The sequence below is a fragment of the Piliocolobus tephrosceles genome, chromosome 11, assembly GCF_002776525.5.
Source record: "Piliocolobus tephrosceles isolate RC106 chromosome 11, ASM277652v3, whole genome shotgun sequence".
NCBI lineage: Eukaryota > Metazoa > Chordata > Mammalia > Primates > Cercopithecidae > Piliocolobus > Piliocolobus tephrosceles.
This window is the reverse complement of record NC_045444.1, coordinates 118,501,623-118,518,065: the sequence shown is the minus strand read 5'-3', so window position 1 is coordinate 118,518,065 and position 16,443 is coordinate 118,501,623. Positions and strand designations below refer to the sequence as shown.

General features: G+C 39.9%; 1 protein-coding gene and 1 pseudogene across 3 annotated transcripts in view; both read right to left on the bottom strand.

Moving 5' to 3' along the window:
- Positions 1-16,443, bottom strand: part of DIS3L2 (DIS3 like 3'-5' exoribonuclease 2) — a 351,252-nt gene that overhangs the window by 244,780 nt on the left and 90,029 nt on the right. The gene's annotated exons all lie outside the window — the stretch shown is intronic.
- On the bottom strand, positions 7,940-8,695 carry LOC111527524 (annotated as a pseudogene). Its single transcript, XR_002726691.1, has one exon. The product of XR_002726691.1 is annotated as a protein N-terminal asparagine amidohydrolase pseudogene (transcript).

The following is a 16,443-nucleotide window of genomic DNA, read 5'->3' as shown; positions in this document are numbered from 1 at the left end:
ACATCTGCAAAAGCCCTTTGCCTCTGCCCAAAATTGTGACTTGCTCATAGGAAGGATACTCCATCATATTCACAGGTGCCACCCACACTCAAGGTGAGGGAATTATACATGGTGTGTATATTCAAGGAGGAGAATCTTGAGGGCCACCTTACAATTCTGCCTGCCAGAACCAATACTCAAGAAGCTCTTCTCTTGCCCCTTTCAATTACTGTCCCTACAAAGACAAATAATATCCTGATAAAACTATAGTTTTATGCTTATAAGTAGAATCATCAGTAGTTTTATGTTTGGCCATTAGATTCATACTTAATTGCTGCACATTGCTGTAGTTCATCTATTCTCTCTGCTAGACCGTATTCTATTATATATACATACAATATAACCATTTTACTATTGAGATTTTGGTGGTTTCCAGTTTGTGGCTATTTTATATCATATTGGTAGGAAGATTCCTAGACATATTTTTTTGTGTACAAATGTACCCATTTCTGTTGGCCATATACCTGGGAATGAAAATTCTGGGCCACAAGATATCAGCAACTTTAGCAAATGATGCCAAGCAGTTTTCCAAAGCAGCTATATTGACATTCCCGCTAGCAGTATATGAGAATTCCAGTTACTCTACACCTCACTGACTGTTAGTATTGTTTACCTATTTATTTTGGCCCTTCAGGCAGAAGTGAAGTAGTACTGCTTTTGACTTGCGTTTCCCTGATAACTGATAAAGCTGAGCATCTTTTCCTAAGTGCATTGGCCATTTGGATAGCTTTTTGTGAAGGGCCTGCATCACTCGTTTGCCCATTTTTCTATCTGTTGTCTGTTTTTTTTTCTCAATTATAACAGGGAATTCTTTATAAATTCTAGTTAGGAGTCCTTTGTAGAATATATACCTGGTTGCATATATCTTCTCCCATTGTGCAGATTAATATTTACTTTCCTTGTGGTATTTTTGAAGAGTTCTTTAATGTACTCCAATCTATTAATTTTTCTCCTTCGTGGTTGGTGTTTTTTGTTTTTTGTTGTTGTTGTTGTTTTGAGATGGAGTCTTGCTCTGTCACCCAGTCTGGAGTGCAGGGGCATGATCTCAGCTCACCTCCGCCTTCTGAGTTCAAGTGACTGTCCTGCCTCAGCCTCCTGAGTAGCTGTGACTACAGCCACACACCACCAGGCCCAGCTAATTTTTGTATTTTTAGTAGAAACGGGGTTTCACCATGTTGGCCAGGCTGGTCTCCAACTCCTGACCTCAGGTGATCTGCCCGCCTCAGCCTCCCAAAGTGCTGGGATTACAGGTATGAGGCACCATGCCAGGCCTATTTTTTGTGTCCTGTTTTTATAAGAAATTTTTGGTGCCCCTAAAGTCATGAAAATATGGTACCATGTTTTCCTTGAAAAGCTTTACTGTTCTACCTTTCACATTTAGGTTTTTTTATCTACCTAGAATTGATTTTTGTGCATGGTATAAAATAAAGGTCAACATCTTTTTTCTCCAAGTGGATAACCAATCAGCCTTGCACCACTTGTTGAAAAGAGCATTCTTTCCTCCACTGCATTGCACTGTCACCTTTGTCATAATCAAGTGACCATATGTGAGTCTATTACTGGACTTTCTATTCCATTCATCAGCTTATGTATCTCTCCTTATACTAAATACCATACCATTTTAACTGTGCTCACTTATGATAAGTCTTGATGTTGGGCAGTTTAAGAACTCCAGCTTTGTACTTCAAAATTGTCTCGGTTATTTCAGTCCTTTGCATTGTCATCTATTTTTAAAATCAGCTTGTTCCTTTCCACACACACACAACGATTGCTGGAATGCTGGCTTGGACTCTGTTAAATGCAGCGATCAATTTGGGAAGAATTAATATTTTTACCAAAATAAATTTTACAGTCCATGACCGTTTAGTTAGAGCATCTTTAGCATCTTTTGATGACATTGGGTCATTTTCAGTGTTGAGGTCTTGAAAACTCTTTTTTACATGCTAACATAAGGGTAACATTTTTTCTTTGTTGTTGATACACAGAAATACAAATAATTTTTGTAGGCTGACTTTGTATGTAGCAGCCCTTTTAATTCTCCATGTATACAATCAACTAGTCTGAAAATGATGAGTACTGTCTTACTTTCCCAATCCTCCTATCTTTTTTCTTGCTTTATTACATTAACTATAGTCTATGATATAACATGGAATAAAAGTAATGATAGTGAGCATCCTCGCTTCATTCCCATCATCAGAGGGAAAGCTTTCACCGTTTCAACATTAGCTATGATGTTTACTGTAGGCTTTTGTAAGAAGCCTTTATCAGATGAAAGAGTCTTCTTCTATTACTAGTACTTATCATGAATGGATCTTTAATTTCATCAAACACTTTCTACAGAAACTGGAGTAACCATAAGATTTTTCCTTTCTTCTGGTAACATGATGAATTACATTATTTGAGTTTTGAACAGTAATCCTCCAATCTTACATTAGTAGAATAAATCTTACCTGGTCATAATGTATTATACCTACTACATATCAATGGATTCAATTTTCTGTTACTTTATTTAGGGCATTTGTATCAGTGTTTATAAGAGGGCTTTCCTCACAATTTTCTTATATTGTATTATCTTTGTCAGGTTTTGATATCAAGGGCATGCTGGCCTCATAAAACATTTTTCTGTTCTCCAGAATAGTTTTGTAAGATTGGTGTTATTTACCTGTTTTAAACATTTGAAAGCATTCATTGGTAAAGCCATCTGACACTGGAGTTTTCATAACTCAAAAAGGTGTCAAATAAACCTAAAATGAATGAGTTGAGGAAAGCCATTTAACTTACTGGTTCTATGACAAAAATCACACTTCATGATTTTTGTATGATTGGTTAGTTGTTGTTTCCCTAACGAATTTAGAGGTCTGGTTGGTTGTTGTTTCCCTAATGAATTTAGAGGTCTCTGCTAAAAGAAAAGAATTTTCCTTTCAAATTAGGAAAAAGTAAAAGTCACTTCTGGCTTTTCCATTTGTTAAAATAGTTTCCAAATGTTAAAGTATTACTTAAATCTTCTATGGTTCTTCAATAAAGACAGAATAGGTTTTGAAAATAAGCCTCCATGGATCCATTCTAGCCTAACAGACAACATAAACTTTCTGCATGTTCCATGAGGACAGCACACTGTGTTATATTCAATGATATGTTTTCTTATCTGGTACACAGTAGATGTCCAAAATAATATTTGTTGAATGGTCACATCATTGAAGAAGAAAAGAAACACTAACTGATACTGTGATATTGTGAAATAATTTAAAAATATAAATTTGTTCTTCATCCCCAGTTCCTAATACAGAACTCCTAAAAATCCCACGAATTTTCTTACTGATGGGGTGAGAGGAGCATCTTTTGTTATTGGTAGTAAGTCCCTTTCGAACATACCTCAGATTATGCTAACGAGGGACTCCTGGAGGATGGGGCCAGCTGCCAGAGAATGAACCACATGATTAGAGGGTTGGAACTTTCAGCCCAACCCCCTGACCTCCAGAAAGGGACAAGGGGCTGGAGATTGAGTTCAATGACCAATGATTTAATCTATCACCCCTGTGCAATGTGGCCTCCATAAAAACCATAAATGAGTTCAGAAAGCTTTGGGGTTGGTAAACACAGAGAGATGCTGGTAGGGTGGAGGACTTCAAGAGGGTATGGCAGCTCCATACCCCTCCATAGAGGCACTATGTACCTCTTCATCTGGCTATTCATCTGTATTCCTTGCAATATCCTTTATAATAAACTGGTAAACATAAGTCAATGTTTCCCTGAGTTTTATAAACCATTATAGCAAATTACTGGACCTGAGGAGGCTATGGGAATCCCCAAATAATAGCCAGTCAGAAGTACAGGCAGCCCAGACTGTGACTGGCACCTGGGTGGAGGGCAGTCTTGTGGAATGAGCCCTTAACCTGTGGGGTCTGTGCTAACTCTGCGTAGTGTCAGGACTGAGTTAAAATGTAGGACACCCAGTTAGAGTCTGAGGAGAACTAGTTGGTGTGGAAAATCCACACAGTTTATGTCAGAAGTGTTGAGAGTAGTATAGAAAAACAGTGTTTCCTTTTAGACATGTAAGTACCCTCCTTGCTTTTATTTTTAAAAGTATACTTTTAAACTACTTTTAACATAATAATAAAACTGACACCAACATATTTTCTAAATTCTGTATATCCTTAACAGAAGTACCTTGAAGATGAAGTTGGAATGTTGTACAAACAAAAACCCAAATTCAAGAATTTACTCATTTTCTTTGGATTTAGGAACTTTTTATCTGTTGCCGAACACTGTCTCCTCATGAATTAAATCAATATGCTCTGGTCTATTTAGAAATGAGCACATGAATAATGAAAAAGAAATACTATAGTGCAGTCCATCTCACAAAGAAATCTGTATCTGCAATATGCAATGTTACCAAAGCCCTAGAAGAGTGCCTAACACAGAACAGGTACTCAACAACACATGGCACTTGCCATTTCTAACCTCATCACATAGTGGGAGTCATTCATAGTAAGTGATGCAAATACCACCCAGAAGAAAACATCAAAAGCCACTGGAATGTGAACAGAGACAATATAAAGGGCCCTATAATATGTGAAAAACATCTAAAGATTTTTCAATTCAAAAAAACATCAGCATTGGATAACAATTGTAAAGATATGAAGGAAAGGCTTCCCAGAGGCAACAACCTATGAAACCAGTCTAGAAAGATGAGTAGGTGAAAGAGAAAGAGACACATGCAGAGAACTACAAGGAAAGGAAACTGCATAAAAAGAAAATGTAAGCATGCAACTGCATGGTGCGTTCAAAGACCTTCTGTATGTGGTGCCCAAGATTACGGGTATGCTAAAGGAAATACAGTTGCCCAAGAGGGAAGAGGGCAGGTCATGGAAGGCCTTTATGTCATACAAAGGAATAAGAATGTAATTGGTAATAAAAACCTAAAAGACTCTAGTCTGAGCTGGTACTAACTGAGAAATAATTAAACTACTGTATTTGAGACCCCAAGGAGAAAATAGACCAGCCTGGATCAACTGAAATCTACAAACAAGCTTATTTAACTCTGTAAACAAAAAGAAATTAAGATGGCTGGGTGCAATGGCTCATGCATGTAATCCCAAAACTTTGGGAGGCCGTGGCGGGTGGATCACCTGAGGTCAGGAGTTCGAGACCAGCCTGACTAACATGGCAAAACCCCGTCTCTACTAAAAATACAAAAAATTAGCCAGGCATGCTGGCAGGCACCTGTAATCCCAGCTACTTGGGAGGCTGAGGCAGGAGAATCGCTTGAACCAGGAGACGGAGGTTGTGGTGAGCCAAGATCGCACCACTGCACTCCAGTCTAGGCGACGGAAAAAGACTCCATCTCAAAAAAAGAAAGAAACTAAGATGAAAACAAATCCAAAATCAACTATAAACATTAATGAAGAAACATTATAGAAGACATTTATAAACAACATACCCAATCTTTTATATTTGGGGGGAAAATTATCCAGCTTCCATGTGCAAACATCCAGCAGATGTGACTTGATTCATTGCTATGTTTTCTCTTCCAGTTAGTTAGTTCTTAAGAAAACAAGTTTCTGCTTTGTAAGATTACTAAATTTAGTGAATTCATCCTGTGCTTTTGGTCTTCCTAGTCGTAAAAGTTTACATCACAAGAAACAATCCTGTACCTTTTTCTGGTGTTTGGAAACACTGAAACTGTTCAACAAGTATCTACTTCCTGCCTACTGTATGCCAGTTAACAGGTGGCTAGATAGAAGAGAAGGAAAATGAAAGAATAAAACTCACATTTTAAAAGCACCTACTACTTGTCAGACACTATTTTAGGTGATTACAGCTCATTCATCCTTATCAAAAACTTACACCATTTATAGGTAAGGCCCCTAAAGCCCAGAGCCAGTAAATAAAGGATCTAGAATGGAGACCTCAATCTAACTTGAAAGGTTCCAGTTGTTACCTTAATACCATGAATATAAATAAAATAAGACAAAACCCCTGTCCTCACCAGTTGAGACTTGGGAGGCATCCATGCTTCTCTTCCTTTAAACATACAGTTCCCTTTCCTAAAATATTCTCTTCTCCCCTTAGTTTTCATTTTGCAAACTCTCCTTTCCAACTGCAATTCAAATGTCACTTTTACAAGAAATTTAAGTTCCCTTAGGCAGAGCCATTGTCTCCCACTCCATACACCTCCTTCATCTCTGTGTTCACATCTGTGTTAAGAAACGTATCACACAGCAATGTGGCTCTCTGTCTACACATCTGATTTCTGCAATGGTCTCCAAGTTCATCGAGGGTAGTCAAAGTGTGTTCATCTTTGTATCTCCAGGACCCAGGCCAGTGCCACGTACAAAGCTGCCAATCAAAACATGTCGAATAAACAAATGGATGGTGGAAATCCTCCAAATAGAAGTGTCAGTTTAAACTAGAAAAGTACATAAAGACCTATCTGGAAACGAATGTAAAGAAAGAAAAGAGGACATAGGCTAGAAGCTTAAGAAATGTCTACAACTGGCTGGGCACAGTGGCTCATGCCTGTAATCCCAACACTTTGGGAGGCCAAGGTGGGTAGAACACCTGAGGTCAGGATTTTGAGAGCCTGGCCAACATGGCAAAACCCCATCTCTCCTTAAAAAAAAAAAAGAAAAAGAAAAAAAAAGATTAGCTGGATGTGGTGGTGCACCTCTAATCCCAGCTACTCAGGAGGCTGAGGCAGAAGAATTGCTTGAACCCGGAAGGCAAAGGTTGCAGTGAGCCAATATCATGCCATTGTACTACAGCCTGGGCAACAGAGCGAGACTCCATCTCAAAAAAAGAAAAAAGAAGTGTCTACAACTAAGTGGCGAAAAGAGAGAAATCAATAAAAAAACAAACACACTGAATAGAAGAAACAGAACCGGGCCATGGAACTAATGAGAGGTTATTACAAAGAAAATGGAAATCAATGGTCTTAAATCACTGTAGAAAGCTCAAGGAAAATGAAAACTAAGAAAACAACCAATGAAAACAGGTAGGAAATCAGTGACAACCATGAAAAGAACAACTTTGGCAGAAAGCTGGGGTAGAAAACAAACTGCAGAATCCACATCACTAGTGAGAAATAGACATTGGGTCTAAAATGTCTGGCTACAAACAAAAGGAAAAGAAACAGGAGCATGAAAGAAAAGTCTGCACAAAACAAGCATGTGTATGCTTACAGAAATATGTCTATGTCCCTGACTTGAGAGTTAATACCATGAGGACACAAACCCAGCCTTAGGCACACAGAGGTGACACTGTGCCCAAAGCAAAGTGCCAAACACAGAAATAACATATATGAGAAACAGACAATACTAAAGATGATAAAACCAACATTTAAAACATCAACAAGGTCACAGGATGAATGGAAAGCCAAAAAGTTAAAGTTAAAGAAATAAAAGCAAATTTGTTTATCTCTTTTAATTATTTAATTAAAGAATGGATAAAAACCTGTGTCTCAGGTTTTCCCTGTGTCCATACTATCTCCCCAGTTCTGGAGGCTGGGAAGTCCAAGATTAAGGCATCAGCATCTGGTGAGGGCTTTCTTGCTATGTCATCATGTGGACAGAAGGTAGAAGTCGGAAGGCAGAAGGGCAAGAGTGAGAAAACCCAATTCTGCAAGCCCTTTTATTTATAATCCATTCAACAGGGCTCTACCCTCATGACCTAAACACCTCCCAAAAGACTCCACATCTGCCAACTCTGGTGCATTTGAGATGATGTTTCTAACATATGAATTCTGGGGATACATTCAGACCACAGCAACCTGGTAGCACACAGAATCCATTTGAATAATTTCTTATCTTTTGACCTAGTAATTCATTTTTTTTTTGTAGAGTAGGGCTTTATTTCCAGGAAACACTGTGTTAGTTGGAGATAGGTATTTTTTAAAAAAACATCAAGGTAGATCTAATATGTTCAACAAAGTGGGGCGGCTCAGCCAGAGGCAAAGTAGAAAGATTCTCTAGTATTTGCTTGTCATCCTGCTGCAACCAGAAATCCACATGTGGAAATGGCGTCCAGGAGTACGGTCCTATACGAAGTTGTTCTGTCTCTGCATCGTAAATGCTAATCACTGGTCCTCCTGCTAAAGTTCGCGCAGCCCACAGCTGCTCCTCCGGACCCCGATCTTGAAAGGAGGCTCTGTAAATCTCTGCAGTCTTAATGTTGACAGCAATGCCATATATTATTGGAAAGTGGTTTTCGTTTTCTTCCCGGTCATTTAATTGTCACACATAATGTCACTAAGTGAATGTCATCTTCTTGCCTGTCAAATTCACTGAGAATTTGATGAGTCAGTTTTTGTGATAACTGCCTGTCGTCACTGAAGCCTCCAACGAGGTACACTTCCAGCCTTCCACATTGAACGTGGTCGGAAAAGGATTTTATGGAGTTCATGATCAAGGGGAATTCAGCTTTGGTGTCGGTTCCGTCACAATGTGTCAAGCAGGTGGACCCATTACCTGTTTGCCTCAGGACCACAATGTGACAAGTAGTGGCATCATCAGAACCCAGAATGGAGATGGAGCCATTCTTCAGGGAGGTCACTGCAAGTTCTCTTTGCTGAACATACAGAAGGCCCTGGGGTTCCACTTGTTGAACAGACTGACCTCTGAGAAGTCTGGCTCTTTCCTCCAAAGGCAGGTGGGCTCAGACGCGGCAGCGTGGGCGAGGACTGCAGCAGCCGCACTTCCCTCCCCTGACAAGCAGCGGCGTCGCAGAGGCGATTGCCCAGGCAGGCCCAGGGAGGCGGCACCCCCCCACCCGCAGCCCCAGGCCGCCCGCTGCCCCCGCCAATAGTATTTATATTAGGTAACTAAGCTACTTGAGTTCCTAAACTATATTCAATAACATACTATAACAACAACGATACTAAACAACCTCCTTCAACAACAGGAACAAACACATTTTGGGCATATACAACTCTTATTAAGTGCCCACAAGATTTTTTTTTAAGAGAGAACTTTTGATGTTCCAGAAGTAACTCATAAAATAATACAGCAAAGGAGCATCAAATTCACAGTCTAGGAGACAGAGGGGTTCCATTCTGAAATGTCCAAAATGGTGACTTGCATGTGAAAAGAAACAGGAGCAACACAACTGCAGCTCATATAGTAGACAAAATGCCAAAGAAAACAAGTAATTTTAGGGCTTAACTTGTTTATATATTCATAAGACTAATTTCTTTGAGGTCAGAAAAGTTTGGGGACAGTATCTTTCAGTCATCTTTATTTTAAAAATCATTTTTGTTAAACATGGAGTCACCACGTGACCCAGTAACTCCACTCCTATGCAAATACTCAAAAGAAGTGAAAACATGTGCTTATATAAAACCTTGTGCATGAATGTTCACAACAGCATAATAGCCAGAAAGTAGAAACAACCCAAATGTTCATCAACTGATGAAAGGATAACAAAACGTGGCATGTCCACACATGGGATGTTATTCTGCCACAAAAAGTACTGTATATGCTACAACATGGAAGAATCCTGAAAACATTATGCTAAGTGAAGGAACACAAACACAAAACGACAAATATTGTACAATTCTATTTATATGAAATGTCTAGAATAAGAAAATCCAGGCCGGGCGCGGTGGCTCAAGCCTGTAATCCCAGCACTTTGGGAGGCCGAGGCGGGCGGATCACAAGGTCAGGAGATCGAGACCATCCTGGCTAAGACGGTGAAACCCCGTCTCTGCTAAAAATACAAAAAATTAGCCGGGCGCGTTGGCAGGCGCCTGTAGTCCCCGCTACTCGGGAGGCTGAGACAGGAGAATGGCGTGAACCTGGGAGGCGGAGCTTGCAGTGAGCCGAGATCGCGCCACTGCACTCCAGCCTGGGTGATGAGCAAGACTCCATCTCAAAAAAAAAAAAAAAAAAAGAAAATCCATAGAGATTAGTGGTTACCAGCATCTAGGAAGAAGGCGAACAGAGAGTGACTACTGCTTAATGGGCACAGGGATTCTTTTGGGGGTGAATAATGTTCTGGAATTAGATGGTGGTGAGGGTTGCACAAAATTGTAAATATACTAAAACCACAAAACTGTATACTTTAAAATTATTAAAATGGTGAATTTTATGTTATGTGAATTTTATCTCAATTTTTTTAAATTTTAATCATTTTTTGGCATAATCTAACCACCTCTTACCAAAGTCTGGATGAAAAGATAATTCTAGTTACAAATAATAAATCATTTTGATAATGCAGGTGCCTCATTTATTAAAAAACAGTTTATCTTTTTGATAAACCTCAAATATAATCATTTAAAGTTTCAGACTGTTTTTCTTTACATTTTCCTCTTCTAGTTCTTTACACTGTCAACTATAGAAAGAGCAGCTATCTTCTTTTTCTTTCTAATCCCACCTGATGCACTAGCATATCATTTTGCAGTAGCACAGGCCAAATGGAAAAATAGTAATACTCAAGTTATGAGGAGGTGCTTTACACTTTCAAGTGTTTCAAGATACAAAAATTCTGTATATTGAAATAACTGCCATAATCTGTAAATTTACTTGTCAAAAAGACTTCGAACTATGCTGAAAACTACTAAAAGTGGGTCTCAAATAGAAAGTTGTGACAAACATGTATTAAACATCATGTAACAGGTAATCTCCTTCCAGAAAAAAATGAGTGAAGCTGGAGTCCAGTAAGGCAGAAATGACATGATTGTCTGAACTTAAGATGAACTCCAAGGCTGGGCATGGTGGCTCATGCCTGTAATCCCAGCATTTTGGGAAGCCGAGGCAGGAGGACAGCTTGAACCTAAGGGTTCGAGACCAGCCTGGGCAATACAGCAAGACCCCATCTTAAAAATAATAATAATAAATAAAATGATCTCCCCAAAATGGGAAGGAGGTAGGTTACAGAACACTTAGTGGGATAAAAATAACTCAAGATATTCTAAAATCTATCTCTTTTCAATAAACTAATCAGTGGGTTTTTCCAACTACAAGAACAATATATCCTTCAACTGCTAGAGCTAACTGGAGAAGGGGGTGAAGGGTTAGAGTGAGGGATCTAGAGTCTAAAACAAGGAAATCGTTATCATTACTTGAAACCTCTGAAGCTCCAACAAGTTACACGGCACCCATGACTCTCCTCCAGGACTAGCTATAATAATGTCATATACAAGTTCCTCCTTTCTCTATAGTGACAAACTAATTTTTATCCTAAGAGCAAAAAAGACCTACTCATCCACATCAATGCTTCTCAAAATGTAATGCTCATACAAATCACTTGGGGATCTCGTTAAAATGCAGATTCTCATTCAGTGGGTCTTGGGCCTGAGATTCTTCCATGCTGTTAGTACACGGACCACACTTTAAGTGGCAATAATCCAAATTACCCCAAAAGGAAAACCACGCCCAACACCAAGTATGTATTAGAGAGGACAGGCAGAAAGCCCAAAGCCAATATATCCAGGCTCAACCTCCTCACTTTCAAAAGACACATCTTATCCCAAAGGACCTGAGACTGCAGTGCTTATAGACTAAAGATAGTGCATCATAATTTCAAGGAAAAGAAATGACCATGCACCAAGTGTGACAGTATCCAGCTCATCTTAGACAGCATTCATCCAGTGAGACTGGGTAACATGATTTGAATGTGTCCCCTCCAAAATTCAGGTGTCGCCAATGTTATGGTATTAAGAAGTGAATGGCCATGCGCAGTGGCTCACGCCTGTAATCCCAGCACCTTGGGAGGCCGAGGCAGGTGGATCACCTGAAGTCAGGAGTTTGAGATCAGCCTGGTCAAAATGGCAAAACCCTATCTCTACTAAAAATACAAAAATTAGCTGGGCATGGTGGCGGGCGCCTCTAATCCCAGCTACTCGGGAGGCTGAGGCAGGAGAACTGCTTGAACCCAGGAGGTGGAGGTTGCAGTGAGCCGAAATCGCACCACTGTACTCCAGCCTGGGCAACAGAGCGAGACTCTGTTTAAAAAAAAAAATGAGGCCTTTAAAAGGTGATGATATCATGAGGGCTCCTCCTTTATGAATGGGAGTTAGGCCCTTATAAAAGAGGCTTCACACAGTGGTAGGCCCACTTGCTGTTCTGCTTTCTGCCATGTGAGGACACAGAGTTCCTTCCCTCTGGAGGATGCTGCCTTCACCAGGCAGTTGAACCTGCCAGTGCCTTGATCTTTGACTTTCCAGTCTCCAGAACTATGAGAAAATAAATGTCTATTCTTTATAAATCACCCAGTTTCAGGTATTTTGTTACCGCAGCACAAAACTGAGACCAGTAAGACACTGGGTCTGACTGTCTGCGATCTGGCTTTGTCAGTGCCCAGTAAGAAGCTGATAAGACCTTATCTCTGGTCACCAATCTTCTCAAAATCACCCCTCTAGCTATATTTTTAAAACTTTTTGGACTTAGAGAAGGTTAGTCTCTCTTTTCCATCAAGCCTTCTCTACTCTCCACATGGTTTACAGTTTTCCATTCAGACTTCATTTCCTCCCAAAATTCCTTTCCAGAAAGCATTCCCTGGCCCTCTGTAAGCTAGCTGGGTATCCCTATGACACCCCATGACATCCAGGACTTTTTCTCTATCACTGCACTTACTACTCTATTATTGCTCCACTAGACTGATTTTCTCAACCTGAGTTCCCAGGAGAATTAAGTCCCCATACACCAAGGCATCCATTACATGTAATAAATAACAACTACATGGCCGGGCGCAGTGGCTCACACCTGTAATCCCAGCACCTTGAGAGGCCAAGGCAGGCGGATCACGAGGTCAGGAGTTCAAGACCAGCCTGAACAGCATGGTGAAACCCTGTCTCTACTAACAACAACAAAAAAAAAAAATACAAAAATTAGTCAGGTGTGGTGGCACATGCCTATAATCCCAGCTACTCAGGAGGCTAAGGCAGGAGAATTGCTTGAAGCCAGGAGGCGGAGGTTGCAGTGAGCTGAGATCGCACCACTGCACTCCAGCCTGAGTGACAGAGTGAGACTGTCTCAAAAATAAATAAATAAATAATAAATTATGGCTCTACTTTCCATCTGGAATGGCACTACTTAAGTACCATCATTGGGAGAACTGAGCAAGCAGTCATTTTCTATGTTCCATGGTTTAGATGCAATCAGGACCCTATTTTATGCCTTACTGTATTCCTGAGATATAGGACTATACCTGACTCATAATAGGCACTCAGTCTAAGTCTGAAGGAGGCACTGCATAAGTGAATGAGGCCCCTTCCTTGCTGACGGCCTATATTCTAAACCAGTGGTCCGCAACTTTCTGGCACCAGGGACCGGTTTCAAAAATTGTGGAAGACAATTTTTCCACACACGGGCATGGTTTTGGGATGATTCACACATATTACATTTATTGTACACTTTATTTCTATTATTATTACTTGTAATACATAATGAAATAATTATACAGCTCGCCATAATGTAGAATCAGTGGGAGCCCTGAGCTTGTTTTCCTGCAACTAGACAGTTCCATCTGGAGGTGATGGGAGACAGTGACAGGTCATCAAGCATTTGATTCTCAAAAGGAGCACACAACCTAGATCCCTCATATGTGAAGTTCACAATAGGGTTAGCGCTCCTATGAGAATCTAATGCCGCTGCTGATCTAATAGGAGGTGGAGCTCAGGGAGTGATGTGAGCAATGGGGAGTGGCTGTAGACATAGACAAAGTACTAGTCCATGGTCCAGTGGTTAGGGACCCCTATTCTAAACCATTTATCTCAATCACTCTCATTTTCTATGCTCCAATCTGTTAGAAACCTCCTAGGTTCCTGACTCTGAATTCACTTCCTCTTTGTAGCATTATACTCTTGAAATAACCTTTGTCACTTGCCTAAGAGCACTGACCTTTAGCTAACTTTGTACTAGTCTATACTACTATATCCTGTACCTCTGACAATTTTTCTGGTGACACAAATGGTGCCAGTTTGGCATCTAAAAAGGACTATGTGGAAAACTACTTATCTTTTCTCTGATCGCTGCAAACACGAATTCATGCTACTCATTGCTCAAGAGAATAGCAAAAATGCCTGAAGCATAAGGGTAGAGGCCCCAGGACACTGGATAACAAAGTACATGAGAAGCAGGAACAAGCAGCAGTAAAGAGAGGGAGCCATGCCAGAAAGTTAAGATGGACAATGTACTCCCTATTCAATTTCCTATTTCCACAAATATTACTTACACTTTAATCTTCAGGATCCATTTCTAATCTGATTGAAAAGGATCTAAAGTAAATACATATAGAATTGTTAATAAGCTGTAAGCTCAATATTCATACACATTATTAAAGAGAAAACTCTAAAAAACAAAATATAGAATCTAGTCAACTACCCAAACACCCACAGAGATAGAGACTCCTTAATATTTTCTGATTTAAAATCAAAAGACTCAAGAACTACAAGCTTGAATTATGAGATGGAACCTAAATAGTGAGACATTTCCCAACAGAGTTTGTAAGCCCTTTAGGGGTGAGAATAAGGCATCTGTGTCTAGCCTCACCGGGTTCCTTACTGGGGCAGGAACGAAGTCCTTCATGAAGTGTGATAATGCCTCTAGATCAGGAGTGGGTAAACTATAACTCACAGGCCAAATTCACTTGTTTTTGTCAACAAAGTTTTATTGAAACTTAGCTGTGGTTATTCATTTACATAAAGTCTGTGGCTGCTTTCCTGTTACAATGACAGAGTTGAGTAGTTGTGACAGAACTGTATGGCCTACAGAGCTTAAAACATTTACGATCTGGCCCTTTACAGAAGAAATTTGCCAACTCCTGTTTTAGAAAGGTTCCTATGCTCTCAAAAATCACCACAGGGAGATCCCTTCTTATGGCCAATTGTCCCCAGTGCATTTGCTCCTAAAACCTGATCTGGCTTCCTCTGGGGCCTATTTTGAAATGTTTCTCCCTCAGCTGTGTGCTGCACGGTCAGTTCACTGCCTTACTAGCCATTCCCAACTTCTTCCAGCTTTATAACTAGTTCATTCTCAATGCTGTTCTCAAATTCTAACTTTTGATCTGGGCCATGATTTTCCTAATTAAATGTTAAGTAATTTGGTATAGATCAGAAATTTTTCACAAATATACACTACTTAAGTGAAAATGTCCATGTGAAGCCCTGCCTTTAAGAAATCTGGATTAGGATATCATATTTAAGTCAAGTTTCTCTCATACCAGAACAAAAAACAGCATCTCTGTGCCTCTTATTCTTAAATCACTACCCTTTCTCTGTCTCCTTCATGCACTCCTTCACTCACTGTGATTTGGTTTCTGCCTTCTCTACCCCCATTAAAAATGTTCTGATCAATGTCACAGATGACTCCACATTAGTCAAAGCTAACTTCTCAGAAGACCTTCTCACTGGGCATATAAGCAACAGGAAACTTTCTCCTCCTTCCAAGGCTCATCAGCTTGGTTTCTGGCACATCATTCCCTGCTGCTGTTCCTCCTTCCTTGCTGGCCACCACTCCTCAGCATCCTTTCCTGGATCCTCTTCTTCTGCATACCCACTAAGTTTTGGTATTCCTCAGGCTCTATCCTCAGAGGTCTTCTTTTATTTCTCTATAAAATGTCCATTTATTCAAGTGCAATTGACGTCACCCAAATCTCTACCTCTAGCCAAGCTCTGACTTCTGAACTCTAAATCCTAATATCTAAATGTCTTCTAGCTTTATATACCTGTATATCCCCAGGCATCTCAAACTCAACATGTCTAAACAAGTTTATCATCCTACTCTAACTTCTGTCCTTGTTCCCCTTCCTAAATTCTATCTTGGCAAAGGGTGCCACCATTCCCTCAATTACCTGAGCCTAACGTAGAAGTCATCATAGCTTCTGCCTATATCCATCACCATGTTCTAGCTTATTAAACAGTCTTAAATTCATCTCCTCCTTGTATTTCACATGGGCACTGTGACTTCATCCCTCACTGGGACTCTCAATACATAATTTTCTTTTCAGTCTCCCACCAATTTTGCCCCTTTCCTTTAAGTCCTTCACACCCTACCACCACAATGATATTTAATATACAATGTGACTATGTCACCTTCCTCAAAATCATTCAGTGACTCCCCAGTGACTACATAACAACTGAACTCTCTTACACAGTTAGACCTTTCACAATATGACACCTCCACCACCACCCCTGTGTCTCCATCTGCCAGCCTGGCCTCATCTCTTGCCACTTTATATCCCTAGCTTGCATTTTAAGCTCAAAAATAAAATAGTATCTGTAGTTTTCCAAATCTACCATATTTTTAGAAGTCTCCAATGCAGTACATAATACTGCCTAAATTCACAAGACAGTGATGTATATGCCCTAAATCATTACTAGTTTCTATAAGACAAAAGGCTACTAAAATTTTAATAAAAAATGAGAATTTGAATAGCAGTAGCAAGCAGCAATATCACAATAAATGTCAG